The sequence below is a fragment of the Anas platyrhynchos genome, chromosome 19, assembly GCF_047663525.1.
Source record: "Anas platyrhynchos isolate ZD024472 breed Pekin duck chromosome 19, IASCAAS_PekinDuck_T2T, whole genome shotgun sequence".
In the NCBI taxonomy this organism is placed as follows: domain Eukaryota; kingdom Metazoa; phylum Chordata; class Aves; order Anseriformes; family Anatidae; genus Anas; species Anas platyrhynchos.
The window spans coordinates 6,212,665-6,227,747 of NC_092605.1; the positions used below are offsets into that span (position 1 = coordinate 6,212,665).

At 45.2% G+C, this 15,083-nt stretch overlaps 1 protein-coding gene and 1 long non-coding RNA gene across 2 annotated transcripts in view; one reads left to right on the plus strand and one right to left on the minus strand.

Annotated features, from left to right (window-relative positions):
* LOC101798301 (uncharacterized) overlaps positions 1 to 15,083 on the minus strand; it is a 167,820-nt gene that overhangs the window by 99,574 nt on the left and 53,163 nt on the right. The window lies entirely within an intron of this gene.
* LOC119713242 (uncharacterized) lies at positions 7,015 to 12,647 on the plus strand. Its single transcript, XR_005260232.2, has 3 exons — positions 7,015 to 7,271; positions 10,582 to 10,708; positions 11,884 to 12,647. It is a non-coding gene; the product is annotated as an uncharacterized lncRNA (long non-coding RNA).

Genomic DNA, 15,083 nt, shown 5'->3' on the forward strand with positions numbered 1-15,083 from the left:
GCCTAATGAAGTAATTTATAATTAGTATACTCTTGTCACTTAGAAAATTACTACTTCGTATGTAGGATTCACAAAGTCTAAATTATATCCAGTACTTTTTGCTCAAATTCAAACTTACATGCCGGTATGAAATGAAAAATAAACACCAAACCACCAACCACCAGGGCTGGCAGCTCACAGCATCACCGTCCTCCTCTGCTCCAGCAGCCCAAGAAGGATCAGGCCCAGGAAGGATCGGAGCACAGAGAAGAGGTCGGTAAGGTTTTAAGGACAGAAAACCCTATGAATGAAGCAGCGAGCACACCAGGTCCTCCCAGTTTTCTCAGCCCCTGAAATGAGAGGAGTGCTACCAACACCTCTCGGGGAGAGCACCTCATCTGGCTCCTCTCAAAGCTGGGATTTCAGCTGGGAGAATTCAGAGCATTTCCATCCCCCTCCGATATACATCTGTGTTTATTATTTTTTTGCCTGCAAGACTGACAATGAGCAACCCTGTTCACATATTTTCTAAAAGAGAACATAGTTTGTTTATCTGTCAGCTATAGGTGCCAGTGCTTAGTATGTGTGGGGCGACAGGAAAATAAATGGACTCACTATGCTGCATGGAGATCCCCTTCCCTGTCCCCCACGAGTCCCCCAGTGCGTTGTCTCGTCTCTGTTCTCACAGCAGCCTTGCAGCACACAGCACTGTGCCCCTGCTCAATTTGCTTGGATGCTCAGAGGGCACGCTTTCAGAGTGTGGGATTTTCTTTTTTTTTTTTTTGCAGGACTTGACCATTTATCACCCCAAAGGAAAAAGTTCTCACTGATTTCACGAGGATAGGCCCTTTATAAATGACTGAACCAGCTTGTACAGACAGAACAGAGTCTGTCACTTCAAACACTTCCTCACCCAGAAGCAACGGAAGAATTTCATCAGATTTAAGGCCTGCAGCAATTTTTCTTCCTGGCTTAGGAACTGGCCTGAAGGGATGTGAAGGTCCCTGGGATGTATTTATGGAACAGCCAGAGCTGTTTCTGAGCTTTCAGTTCTTAGACAGGAAGATGGACAGAAGCAGTGTTTTCCCTCAAATGAATTTTTACACATAAAATATGAAGAACTCCCAAATGAAAATTCCAAGTCAGAAACCATCACATCATAACAAACAAAACAACCCCACACCTTCAGGAGAAAACTGAAAAAATTTTGTTTCTGGCTGAAAGACATTGAGTTTTGCATTTGTTCCTGAAAAAGCAATTGCCAAGGAAAATAGAAGTAAACTGGGAATGGCTCTGTTTAGTTGAAAACATAACTTTCTGCCTAGGAAAGCTGAAAATGAAAGCTTTGGTGAGCCTCTGCACTCTGCACACAGGATATACGAGTACTAACGCTGCTGGAATTTACTTCTCATTTTTCTGAATGACCCAATGCCAAAATACTCCAAAAATCAGGACAAGGAGAAAGCCAAGCAGCAGGGATGCCATGTCCCACACACAAGACCACAGGAGGAGCAATTATGGGGCAGTGGTGGTGGCTCAGCTCGGCCAAAGCAGAAGGGTCCAGGTGGGAACCAGGCTGCACCCAGCAGGCTCGGACCCACAGGGACAACCCTGCTCCCTGCACGAGCCAGTAGGAAACTGTTTATCTGAAGCTTGTCTACGGGATAAGTTCATCAAAAAGTGGCGAGACTTACAGGATGGAGAGAGTCCGTTGCAGTTCTGCCCTGGATGTCAGTAAGCTACTGCAGCCCTGGTGCTTGGTGGGCTTTCAGCATGGCAGGTCGGGACCAACAGCAACGCAAACAGCCCCCAGTGCCACGCTGTTTGGGAAATTATTTGCTAATGCACAGCCACACAAATGAAACCTCCTGTTAGCAGGCAAGGGGAAAGCCAGGACTGGGGCATGAGATCATCTCTCACCAAGAAGCAAACCAAAGCAGCACAGATAAGCAAAACTGGTCTGTCCATCTGGCTAAAATGATGAAGAGATTTGATCTCCCTTGGCAGAGGGAGCTGATACACGCAGAGAGCTGGGACACGGCTCCCAGGCACGGCTCAGTTCACAGCAGTGTCAATGGCCAACATCAGCTGAGCCCCCCCCAGCCTGTACTTACGCAGGGGCACGCCAGCCCTGGCTACAGGTTTGTCCTGCATGCTGCCCCACACATCAGGGCTCTTCTGCTCTGTTTTTAATAGGGCCCAGGACCCTGCCATCCTGCGGCAGGGAGGGACGCCTGGGAGCTCTGTCTGAAATGTTTGCTGCACAGGTATTCAGCTAAAAAAGAACTAAACACAGCAGAGGCTCAGTTTTCCCATCCTTAAGGGAGTTTTGTAAAGGTCTGTCAGTCACATCCTGCTGGATTAAACTAGATTAAGCATTTAGATGTCCACTCTCCCTTCATACTAATACAGACAACTCTTTCAGTGTTAATGTACACGCTACCACCAATGTGAACAAGAAAAAAAGCTCTGAATCGGTTTTCAAAAGTTACTTACAAGAGCCAAGGTCCGGGGGGAAGGCAATTCAGCAAGCAAAGCTAAGAAAAAACATTCCCAAACTGTCAGCTTAATTAGCTTCAGCACAATATTTAATGTGGTTGAACAGCATGGGATGGTTTGGGAAATTTAGCATCAACTGCAGCAGGCATGCAGTGCCTCAGTGAGAAACGGATGAAATCTCTTTCTAGTACACAGCAAACTTGCTGGGAAATGTTTTGTTTGCTGGGAAACAATATCTGGCTGCAGGATGAATCTGCTGCCCAGTTTTGGCCAGTGGAGGGGACTGACAAGCCCGAGGACAGCGTTCGTTCCTGGCTGGCCTTCCCACGAGACCGCAGCGGCCTTTCTCTGCGTATCTCAGTCCATTATGCGAAGCAGAGCTCTGAAAAGCCTGGGAAGTCCCACCTTGAAAGGACTTCCAGTCTGGTAGGGTGAGATTAGGACATTTTTCAAACAGGAGGGGATCAGACCTGGGGCTCCCGGATTGCAGCTGAGCATCTTATCCAGTTAGTCACAGTGCTGAGTAAGTGCCAGCACTGCCTCTGCCTCTGGCAGCTTTGCAAATTTTGCTTCTTTTTTTTTTTTTTCTTCCCCGTAAGTGCAACAGCCCAAAAATGGAACAACCTATATGGAGCTGAGTGGTAAATGGAACGTTATGTTGGGCACAACAGAGATTTGGGGATTTTTTCCTTTAACTTTTTGGTTACTGAGCCAAAAAGTGATGCATCTACACAGGTCATCAGTGAAATATGCAAGTTATTGAAAAAAAGTGACCATTCAGCCTAACAAACTGGCACTATTATCTCCATCCTTGCAAACAGTAACAAGAAATTTTTAAATGGTAAAAACCCCGTTCCTGGAAATGTAAGGACACAAAGCCGACGAACCCAGAGTCCAACCCAAACTGCCCCCCATCAGCTGGGATTCCTGAAGAGGTTTACAAGGAGGATCAGCTTTAAAGATCACTGCAAGACCAAGAGCCTTTATCTCACAAACTGGCCCCTATTTCCTGAAGTCATCCAGAAATGTTAAGCTCAAGCAATTTATCATCTCTACAGTTGCTTGAAAGAACCATTCTATTAAAACCGAGATTAAAATGGCTGAAAACTTCTGGTGGGAAGAGGGAAACTACCACTGAACAGAAACACCAAGTCTCTGCTAAGTGAATCTGCAGCCACAGCCATGCATTTGCACTGTTTGAGGATCTTGGCTGCAGAGCTGTTTCAGAGAAGGTCAAAGAACGAGTTGGAGAAGCTGTGTGCTAGTTTCCTAATAAGCTTGCCTTGTCTCACATTTCTGCTCATTTCTTTCATACCTTCAAAGTTGTTATAGCAGCTCATAAAGAGAAAATAAAGATTACACACAAGCCTTTGCCCTTGAGACCATCCCTGACCTCTGGTTTGCCATTTACATTTATTACAAAAGAGCCTGAAATGTTTTGGAGGCACGGAAAGGCATCTGATGGTTACAGAGGGTTTTGCACCAATAACGCTCCACTCGCGGGGTTTCCTCAGACCGAACTTTGCAAGGATATTGAAACTCCTTCGGTCACAGGCAATAAATGCAACTGTGCCAAGGCTGGGAGGAGGGGAGGAGGGGGATGGTTCCTTGCACACCACTGCTCTCTTATCCATCTGGAATTAGGAAAGCACGCCTGGAAAGAAAAAGCCAACAGCTTTGGATAAGCCAGCCCAATTCCTGGGCTATGACATATTCATTGTATGCACGCGTGCGAGAGACCGCAAGTAACTCGTTTGACTGCCTTCAGTCATTACTTAAAGTAGAATAAATGAAAAGATTGACCATGGCAATCAGTAGCAAAGGACTTCTTTAACAGTTCTGCAAGCCAACCTTATCTCAGCTGTGGGAAGTGAAGCAGTCTTGAGTTCAAAATCAGATTTAAGAGGATTTGAGAGCATTCACATCTGGTAAAATCTGACCCAGGACCAATGCTTCCCTGCAGGCTTGTGCCACTGAAATCAACAGGAATGACACTGGAGATGTAAGCGTGGTCAGCTTGGAGCCACAGCAAGCAGAAGGCAAGAGCAAGTTGTTGTGACTGGTGGGCTCCTGAAAAGCAGCCTCCTCCCTGCTTCCACCCCTCTTAGCTTCAATTTCCTTTATTAAACTAGCCAGGATTTGCCCATGACTCTGCAGAATAGCTATAGCTTCCTTTTAATCTGCCATTCACAAACTGCCCGTTGCTACCACATGCTGCACTACAGCCTAGAGGAGAAAGACAAACTGTTTCTCATGAGTGTTCATATATTCATTTCAATTCAATTTAACTGTGAGCTTCATTATGACCTTGTTAGCACTCCCTCTCCTGTTTACTTTCCATTAACATTCAGGCTGTCAAACTTTATTAGCACAAATGACCATAGAAAGACTGAGCTGCTTGAATTCTTGCAGTTTGAAACAGATTTAGTGGGTGAAATTCAATCAGTCCGGTAGGCGAGGAGACCTCTCTACCGTGCTGACTGGCAAATCTTGGAAGTGTTCACAACCAAAATGTGATGACAAGAAGAAGCCTCGTGCCCACGTCAGGGAAACAGCAGCGACACACTCCCAGGCAGCCAGCCACAGGTAAGCTAATTTTGGATTTCTTCATGTCACAGACTGAAGAAAATGTAAATGAGAAGGAACCATTCATAGCCATCTATTTTTTCAAATTATATATTAAAAAAAAAATAAGGAAAAAAAAACTCAAACCCAAGTATATTCTACAAACAGATACAAAGCAGGAAAAATGTCAAATAAATTATATGATTCATGGAGCTCTGCAAACCACACAAGCATTTTGTATGCAGCCCACACTATCACCTCTGTCTCAAGAGAAGATGACTTCTTTACTGAACTCACCCTTCCCTTTAGTCTCAGTTAGATTTCTGGTCCCCCGAAGAATATTATAACATATGGTTGACTTTCTCACATAATACCTAGTTCACAATCTCACACAAAAACTTCCACAATATATGTCATTTTGACACGGGTTTAAACATGATAAACAGTGTAATACAATCTCCAGCTGTTTGAACAATTCTTGTCATAAACTGCCTCTCTGCGTTGTCATCGTGCTCGCTGCTACATGGAGCTTTATTCTCTTTTATTCCTTACATTACTTCTACTTCCACTCCAAGACATTTCGAAAGAAAAATGCATAAATGCAACGTTAAAAGCAATATTCCCTTGGATCTTCTATCTCTATGCAAATGAGAACCTCAATTTCATTTTGTGTTTGTTTGTCTGGGGGGTTAAAATCAGAGATGAACAAAAATGTAGCTTTTTTTTTTTTTTAATCTGGTTAGGTCATTCGGAAATGTTGTGTGTAACATTTCAACAAAAGTTTGCATAAAGCATTTCAAGAGTGGGAGAAAGTAAATGAAAAGAAAAATGAGAAAACTTAAACTATTCCAATTTTTCAGTTCAAAATATCCATTTCATTATTTAGTTACTTTTATTTAAAAAAAAACTTTCAAGGGTCAAAAAGCTGGGAAACAAAACATTTTGTCTATTTATGAAGTTGCCACAGGAAAAAATGTTTTGTTTTCAGTTGATTGCAATGACTTTTTTTCCTATTTTTTTAGTGTAGCCTAGAAGACTGGGACAAAACTTCCCCCTTTTTCTTGTGCAGTTCTAGTAAAAATAAACTTAACATCTAACGGTGAAGCAGATGTGGATTAGGGAAGGTTAATACCCACTGGCACGTCGGTTTCTAAGCCCCACTTCTGGAGGTTCCCAGCGCTGGTCAGTTATGAAACCCAATCTGCCTCTGTGCAAACAACACACAGCCCTGGCAGAAAACTCCTCTGCTTTGAATGCTCTTGTGACTTTTGCAAAGCCTGGAGAATAGATGCTTTCCTATTGTTCTGATGGGATGGCACAGGATACGCTGGAACACAGAAGAGGAAATGAGATGGCAAAGATGCGAGGCCCATGAAGACAAGCCTGTGTCTGAGCCTACAACCAGCCGCAGCGGCCGGGGGCTTGCTACGAACCCTGTCCACCAGTTACACTCTTCTTTGGTGCTCCAGCGTGGCTGCATATTCAATCCCTCCCTGCCAACCCAGGTGTGGAAGAAAGAATACATTTTAATATCATAAGAAACACAGAAAGAATAGAGAAGAATATTTCACTTCATTAGTGGGCTTTAAAAGCTAAGATCTAAGATAAAGATGAAGGGAAATTTAGGGCAGGCTAAGGAACGAGTTCCCCAGGGAAACGGTAGAAGCCCCATCCACCGAGATGCTTAAAATTAAACTCAATAAAGCATGAGAAAGTACGTGGTGCTAAGCAGCATCAGCAGAAGGCTCAGCCACGTGAAGTGTCTATTTCGCTCCTGATTTCTGTTCTCTTCTCACCCCTGCCCAAGTGCCCTGGCAGAGTCTGCTCCCACTCAGCATCGCTGTCACTCCTCAAACAGCCAGGGGCAACTTCAGTTATTTTGATGGGTTTAGCTTTATGGTAAATTCCTTCCCATAAATATAGATGGACACATCGTTACAGGCTTATCTGTGCTGAGTAATACCTTGCTCTGGCCTCGCCTGCAACTTCACACTGCTCTGAGTAAGGGAGGTCACTGCACCACTGCGCGGGGAGCAAAGAAGGAACCAGGACCTCCTGCCTGCTCCTGCCTGGTCCCCCCCTCCTGCTTTCACTCTGCCCGAGGCACCACGTGGGGCCAGCCAGCAGGTCCCAGGGACGAGCTTGCCCTGCTCCACATCAGCGAGACCCAGCAGCAGTCACAGACAGCAGGCCAGCACTGAAGGCAGCACAGACAGGTGCCTGGGCAGGTAACTTGCTGCTCACTGGGCGAACCTGGGGTGAGACTCGGGTAGCTCTGGCGTGCAGATATGATGGGGTTATTCCTAGTGTCAGAGAAAAAATTACCCAAATCAAATAGATTAAAAACCATGTTGGCTCATGCCAGGAAAGCCATTAATATAACTAAATGCTGTTGACAGGGAAAAAGATAAAAATCACATGTCAAAGCCGGGGAGGGGAGGATTTGATTAAAGATGGCCTAACTGATTCAGCAGCAATTAAGGTAGCTCTTCAAGTGGTGCAGCTCACCCTGCCAGGAGGGAGGCAGCGGGTCTGGCTCCTCGCTCGCACCAGCGTTACTCTGAGCTGCTGACACAGCTCCACGCAGAGTGGAGCAGAATCAGGCCCGAACTGTCTGTGGCAACATTACAGGATCAGATAAGACACCTCAGGAATGCAGCAGTGAGTGGAGCACTTTTGTAATGCTTTCATTTCCATTCTTGGCTTATTCTGTCCCAGCTTTCATTAAGAGACGAAACAGTGGTTGGAGGAAAAGTTTTTACATGAATTAGTTTAAAGGGCAGGAATTACATTCGCATTTTAATGGTGTGGAAATGAATAATCTGAATAGGGAGCAACAAATGTGGGAGGGGCTGCTCTGTGTTTTCCGTTTACCAAATGAAAACAGCGCTTGATTTTCTTACTCAACCACCTCTCCAGTAACCACCTCATCCAGCCATCTGCTAGATGCTGAGACCCTGGCCCTGCGAGGCACTCGGATGTCCTCTGATGCCACATTAGTTAGCATTTGCCCCTGGGGTGCTGAGTGGGGGCCCCAGCCGAGCTCAGACCTTCCTGTGCTGGGCTCGGCACAGCCCCTGCCCCACACCGTGCCTCAGTGATGGGGCCAGAAAGTGAGCTCGACACTGCAGGTGATGAGCCATGGGATGAGCAAGTAGTGCCCTGTAACACAGGGGGCAAAGTGCAGCCGCCTGACCACACTTACAGCATCGCCCCATCACCAGGCTGGGAGAGCTCCACAGCCCCGGCACAGCATCGTGGATACGTGTGCTTAAGTTTGGTTGGGTGAAGACCTTGAAATAACTAACAGCAAGGAGAACTTCACCTGAACATGGTTGCAGAATCATGCCCTGAGCCAAGAGCCTCACTGAAGTCAGCAGGAGACTCTCATGGGCATCAGATGAAATCCCTGCTGTGCCTGGCTGTGTGTTACAGCAGATACACTCAAACAGCTCGTGTGTCTTACAAGGAGTTATCACCTTTACACTGTGCATATGTGGCAAAAAGCCAGGTGGCTTCATGCATGATTCCCTTTAAGCAGAAAAAAGGAAAACCTCCAAACAAAGGCCCTGGCTCATCCATCACTTCCAATAAAAATGAGTCAGCTACAGATATAAAACAAGCTATGGAAGCCATCAGGCCTTGCTTCTCTTTGGAACCTCAGAAAGAAAGAAAAAAAAAAAAAAAAAAAAAAAAAGCATTGATTTGATGCAGGCTAAGGTTACACCATATTATTTTATTTTTAAGCAACTGTGAAATGTGGGACAGGACATTACACAGAAAACCAGAAAATGTTTTTACTGTGTTATTGTTGTAATGACTTTGTTATTTATCTTATCCAAGCAGTGTATTTGCACACTGAAGTATCAGTATGGTAGATTTTTGGACAGTATCCTGTTGGGATGCACCAGGTTTTAAAACTCCAGCATCACCGAGCTGCCATGCCCTAACAGAGGCACTAGAAATTCCTCACCTTTGCAGACCAACCAAGCTCCAACAGTCCTTCCCCCAGCATAAAAGCCAGACTAGATTTTAGGAAAATGCATCAGAGAAACAAAACAAATCACAACACTTCACAAGATAACCTATCTCATACTGATGAGCCTAAAAGTGCTTTAGAATTAGTTATTAATTCCAAATGCACCTGCTAGGTAGTCAATATTTATGCCTCCTTTTTATCAATACACAAACTGAGGTCCAAGTCATTAGGGTGTTGCAGTGAATCAGTGGAGAGGCAGGGACAGATGCCAGAGGTCCTGTTCCAGTGGAAGTTTGTTCATCAGATAAACATGCTCTGCATGTTTGCCTTATACCTCCATAAACTAAGGGAGACAATATGTTTGTCTGGAGTTTCACATTGAGTCACAGAAAAAGCCTGAAAAGGAACCCAAGAATTACCTAAAAACAAAAAAGTAATAGCAGTAATGTACCATACTGACACTTGCAGTGCAGCATTCATCCAGAGGAACAGTAATGAGGCCCTGCATTTTTATTTTTGCAAGGAGAATCCCACAGACTAAAAGGCCACTGTAATTGCACCACTCACGCTCAGGACAAGAGCCTGGAGGCAGCTGTTGTATCTTATTTGTGCCCCATTTCCAATCAGGCTCCTGCCTGAAACCTCAAAACCACAGTACCAGCCACTTGGAAATAGGTAACAGGAACCTACAGGGCAGTGCTGCTGGTTTAAGAGCAATAAAACACTACGTTGGACTTACGCCACCCACTGAGCTCATTTCTTCAACCTTTTCTACACAAAACCTACCTGCTGACTTCAGGGGCAACTGTATATATGTATCGCTGCAGCATCTGAATTATAGTGCCTGGAAATCAGAAATAAATCCTAGTGTCCAGCATCAGAAATTCAGTTTTGTGGTTGTGCAGGTTACCAACTTGTACATGGACGAGCCTGGATGGGTGAGCAGACAAAAGCAGCTCCCCCTCACACACACTGATCGGTTTCTCTTCCAAAGAGAAAGTGGTGCCATCACGTCTGGGGAGGTCTGTTGGTTGGGTTTTAGTATAACAATTTTGGTTGCACTACAAATCTTTGAAGAGAAACAATCACAAAGAGCGGCCAAATAAACTCCAGCACAACTGCCCGGTCCCCAGGGAGCTCTTTATCACAAGAGCTAAATGTAGTTAGAGAAGTCAAGGGAAGAGCAACTTCTTTGCTGTTTGCTAGCTCTCCCAGAAGAGAATGCCACACGGCAGAAACAAAAATGATGGAAGGACGGGTGTGTATGTAATAGTGCCATCTGGTGATTGCATCCTGAGCCATAGGCATGTGTCTGGCACATGTGTAAATACATGTGTACTTACATGACAGACTCAGTACGCACCTGCCATGGCATCGCAAACAGTATTTTTAATTATTCTTAGCTGTGGCTCTGGTCTTAAGGTAGGCCACTGGTAAAAACATTCTGTAATTCTCTAATTCTTTTGTTGTTGACAGAGCTTCATGCTAGGAAAAAAAAAAAAAAAAAAAAAGTGCTGGGTTGACTTGTTTCAGGAGTGCTGATTCCTTTTATATATCAGTATTCCTTAGGGGGATGAGGCCTCGCCAGCCGAATGTCAGTCTCATGATTAAAAGAAGCAATTTTCAGCCAGCACACAGGCGCGCCTTCCACCTGAGAAAGACCCAAGGACAGAAGGAAAGAAACAGGTACAGCTTAGTTTACTTACTGAAGTTGCTCTGTAAAGAAAGCCATGAACAATGAGGTCTAAGAGCACAGGCTGTGAAGAAAATAAAGTGCTTTGGGGAGACCTGCAGAGTGATCTGGAGCAGACAAAGGAAATTTGGTGTTTACAAAGGGCAAAGACAGGAACAGCAATTGTGCGAGCTGGGAGGATGTTCTAGGATGGCACAGAACTATTTAACTGATGGTCATTAATCTCAGCAAGGGAAGGAATTCTTCTTTTGTGCCATCTGTTTCTAATTACTGCCCCACTCGGCTCTGGGTCCAAATTGAGCAATTCAAACTCAATTCCAAACCACCCAAAGTGTGAAAGGTTTTGGAAGGCACAGGAATTGGAGTATTGGGCAAAAATTGCAAGGTTTATGGCATTTACACACGAGCACCCAATTAGCTCGTGCACAAAACAACACACACGAGCACCCCCTTAAGTCATGCATGAGCACCAAATCAGTCCACCCATACACACCTAATTACTTTATGCAGGAATGCATAAATTGGTGCATGAGCACCCACTAAGCACGCACTGGTGCCTAATCAGGCTGTTATTCCTGAGTGCACAGTTAACTCATGCATGAGCTCCTGATTACTTTATGCACAGGTGTCCAACTGGTGCTGTGTGCCTAACTGGTATGTGCCTGAGTGCCCAAGCCGGGCATGTGTGAGTGCTCAAGTGCCTCATGCATGAGCGCCCAATTAATTTGTGCTCGAGGGCCCTGTTTTATGCATGAGAACACAATCACTACATGCATGAATGCCCAATGAGTTTATGCTGGAGGAACCAGGGATCCCATGCAGCAGCCCCTAGTCACCTTGTGCATGAGCACTCCACTGGCTCCACCCCAGTGTGGTGCTGGGCACGCACAGCACCTTTTGGCTGCCGAGGCTGCGGTGGTGCCTGTGCCGGGTGCTGGCCCCAGCCAGCTCTGAAACTGCTGGAAGCACCCAGAGCACCCCAAGCACACATGAGAAGAGCCTCCAGCACTCCAGCTCTAACATATTTAAGAAAGAGCAGCAGCTGCTAGCAGTGGGGCTGCAGACATGCTCCTGGAAGAAGGCACTTTGTGTGCAAGGCACACACCCCAGGGGACTGGCTTCGATACGATTCATAGGTATTTTTACCTTCTTTATATGTCTTTTGCAGAAGTATCAGAAACATCACTTCTGGAACCAGGAACAGACGCTGTCTAGAAGCTCTGATACCTGTCCCACTGCTTGTGATTCTGCAGCACTCCCCCAGGAACTCAAACACAGAGTAATGACTGGCGGTCTCTAGAGAAAAGCTTCACTCGAACAAAATGCATTGGCTTAAGAGGAATAAAGGATGAAGCTCTACAGCCTGTGCTGCCACACAGGAGCTCAGATAAGATGATACGATGACATACAGCGGTCATAAAATCTGAGGTCTTATCAGTCCAACTCGGTTAGGTCTCCGAATAAGCCTAGCACCACTGGTAAGTCCAACTTGCACAGCTTTCCTTGTTCAGGCACAGGGAAAACAAGGTGGTATGTATAAAGCCTCACTCATGCCAATAAAAATGTACTACAGGAATGAATGTATTTATTAACTCTCAGCAGTGATGGCAATGGTTTTGGCTCAGCTACAGTTTCCTGGCTTTGGACACAGGGTCACAAATCTCTGAGATTGTTGATTCTTGCCCTGAAGTAAGGAAACGTCTAAAGTCTGACCTGGAGCTGGCTACCCCAGGGGACAGAAAGCAAAGCCTAGCACCCTTGTAACAGTATAATAACTTTTTTAGCATTCAAACAGAAAAAAAATAAATATTTGCAAGAGCAGTGGAAGGGGTGGCTTGAAGACATTTTGGATCAGCTCTTTACACTTTCAGCTGCATGCAAAGGAAGGAGCCAGGCAGAGCACCCTGCCTGGGAGCTCCTGCCACAGCCTGGAAGGGGAGGCTATTTCTGAACGCTTGCAGCAGTGTGCTGGCAATCCAAGGCCTTTCAGGAAAAGGCCAGTGCAGGACTGGCTGCAAGGCTACAGGAAGCATGTGTTTACCTGGCTCGCAACCAGACTTGCAAAAGCAGAGTTAATATTTACAAGAAATAATGATTTTTTGAAGTAACTGGAAAAAGTTACAAATTAAGTCCTTTTAGTATTTAATTAGATATTCAGAAAGTTACCTTGGGAGGATGGCAAGGGGTCCTTCTTACTACCCTGAAAACAGCAAATACAGGGATAAGCAAATATCACAATTATGCATTAGCCCTAGCCACAGTTGTCTCATAAACAAAAAGAGTCTTGCCTTTAACTGAAATCCTCCCTGGTCCCTTCTCTGCATGCCCGAGTTCTGCTGCCCTTTACACCCAGACAGGACATACGTCTTCTTGCACAGTCAGTGTTTAGCACAACAAGAGGCAGATAAGTCACTGGAGACTACTCGCGCTCAAAACCAACAGAAATACATTCAGCATTTGCCTACGGCCAATCAGCCTGGGTCACATCACACAGAGCATTTGGGATGTGTTAGAGCAGGCACACCACCCCAGCTGCGGTGCTGGCACATCACCACAAGCAATTCATTTGGGAGTCCCATTTCTAAAGGTGGCCTAGGATTTTAGGAGCATACTTCTCAGCGAAAGCTGATCAAAATACATTCCCAAGGCCCAGACAGTTGAACTTTTACTTCAAAAAAACCCGATGCCTAGTGATTCCTATCCACAAACTTTCACCCTAGGTCATGTCCAACCAAGAGCAAATGGCGGGCACAAGGAGTACGTACTGGCTGAGTCTGGCCTGAAGAATCTCTTCTGAAAATGGGTATTGGCCTCTTAAATCCCTGCGCTGCTTCATGTACGTGGCTGAAGAAGGCAATTAGTCAATGGGTTTCTGTAGGAGAATTTGCAGAGATTCAGCCCACACTCTAAGCTGAATTTGCCAGGCAAGGTTGTCTAAGGCTGCTGCTCAATTATCAGACCAATATTTCCCAGCACAAACCTAGGAGAACTCAACAGATTTTTCCTAATGCAGGCAGGAGCTGGGCTCAGAAGGTCACCAACCTCACCAGCCTGCCTCATCCTACCCAGCCCTAAAGAAGAGGACTAACCGATGCATTCTGTCAGAAATCTGAAAGATGCCGATCTCAATCACACCTCTCCATTAGATCAGTATCTGGGAACCTTTCCCCCATCTGTACTCTGTCCACAGAAGCAACAAGCTTTACATTTCTCCAAATATAAAAGCTTTTTCATTTCTTAAGCAAAATCCATCAGCGTTTAGCATTTCTTCATGCGCTGAAATCCCCGCTGTTAGTGCTGAAATTTAACCTATCAGTGTTTGCATTCAAGGAGCCCATCAACAGCCTGCGGTTAAATCCTCAAGGGGAGATAAGGCACCTGAACCCCTGTGAATGCCTGGATTTATAGGCGTTGGGCAGAATCGTTTTCTGCCCATGGTACTTAACATAAACACGAGCTGTATGAAGAGCCACTGAACAGCTCCCCCCACCTTTTTCAAGAAATGGCTTTTTCCTTCTGTCCTGCCTGCCTACCTGGGAAATCCTCAGGGGAACCTTGCAATAATAGTGTGAGCTGCCAGCTGTCTTTGGACAAAGAGCAATATTAGCTAGGAAAAAAGTCAAAATTATAAATTATGTAATTAGGATAAGTTGTTATGTCATCAGGGAGGTGAAGCATCATCAAATACATTGGCCCAGCTCGTGAATTGCACACCAGAGTTTTAAAGACATGGATAATCTTTACATAACTAAATGGTTGACAAATCACTGCCATCTTCGACTTGAGTGTGAGTTGCCAGATGAAAGAGAGAAGAAAAAGATGTTGCAAGAAAATCAGCAGGATGATTTAGCAGTCTACTCTCTTCAGTGTCTTTTAAGCAGAGTTTTGCAATTAGGTGAGAGGATGCTGCGTTACATGTAGACTTAGTGTGGAGACCCAGTGCTTGAGAAATAACAGCCTAGAAACAGAGGTTCACCCCAACACATGCAAGAGAGCCCACACTCCTGCCCCCCCTAAAGACTAAACAGGAACATTCAGACCTTACACTTGGGGCTCCTTGTCCATTCCTGCAGTCTTCAGTATTTGCCTGACCCTGATTAGCACAGCATCTGATCACTACTTAGCAGTGCAATGCACTTGAGCTGTATCGATCCTCACAGTACTGCTGTAAGGTAGAAAATGCCTTAATAACAATTTTACAAATATTAAAAGGGAGCATCAAGAGATTAATTGGCTTGCCAGAAGAAACCAGTAGAAAAGCAGGGAACTGAACACAAGTTTTTCAGAATTCACATCAATGTAATGAGTTTGCACTTGCATTCAGCACTCCCTCTTTGTAAAGATATCTTGGCTGTAGCTATTAATTTC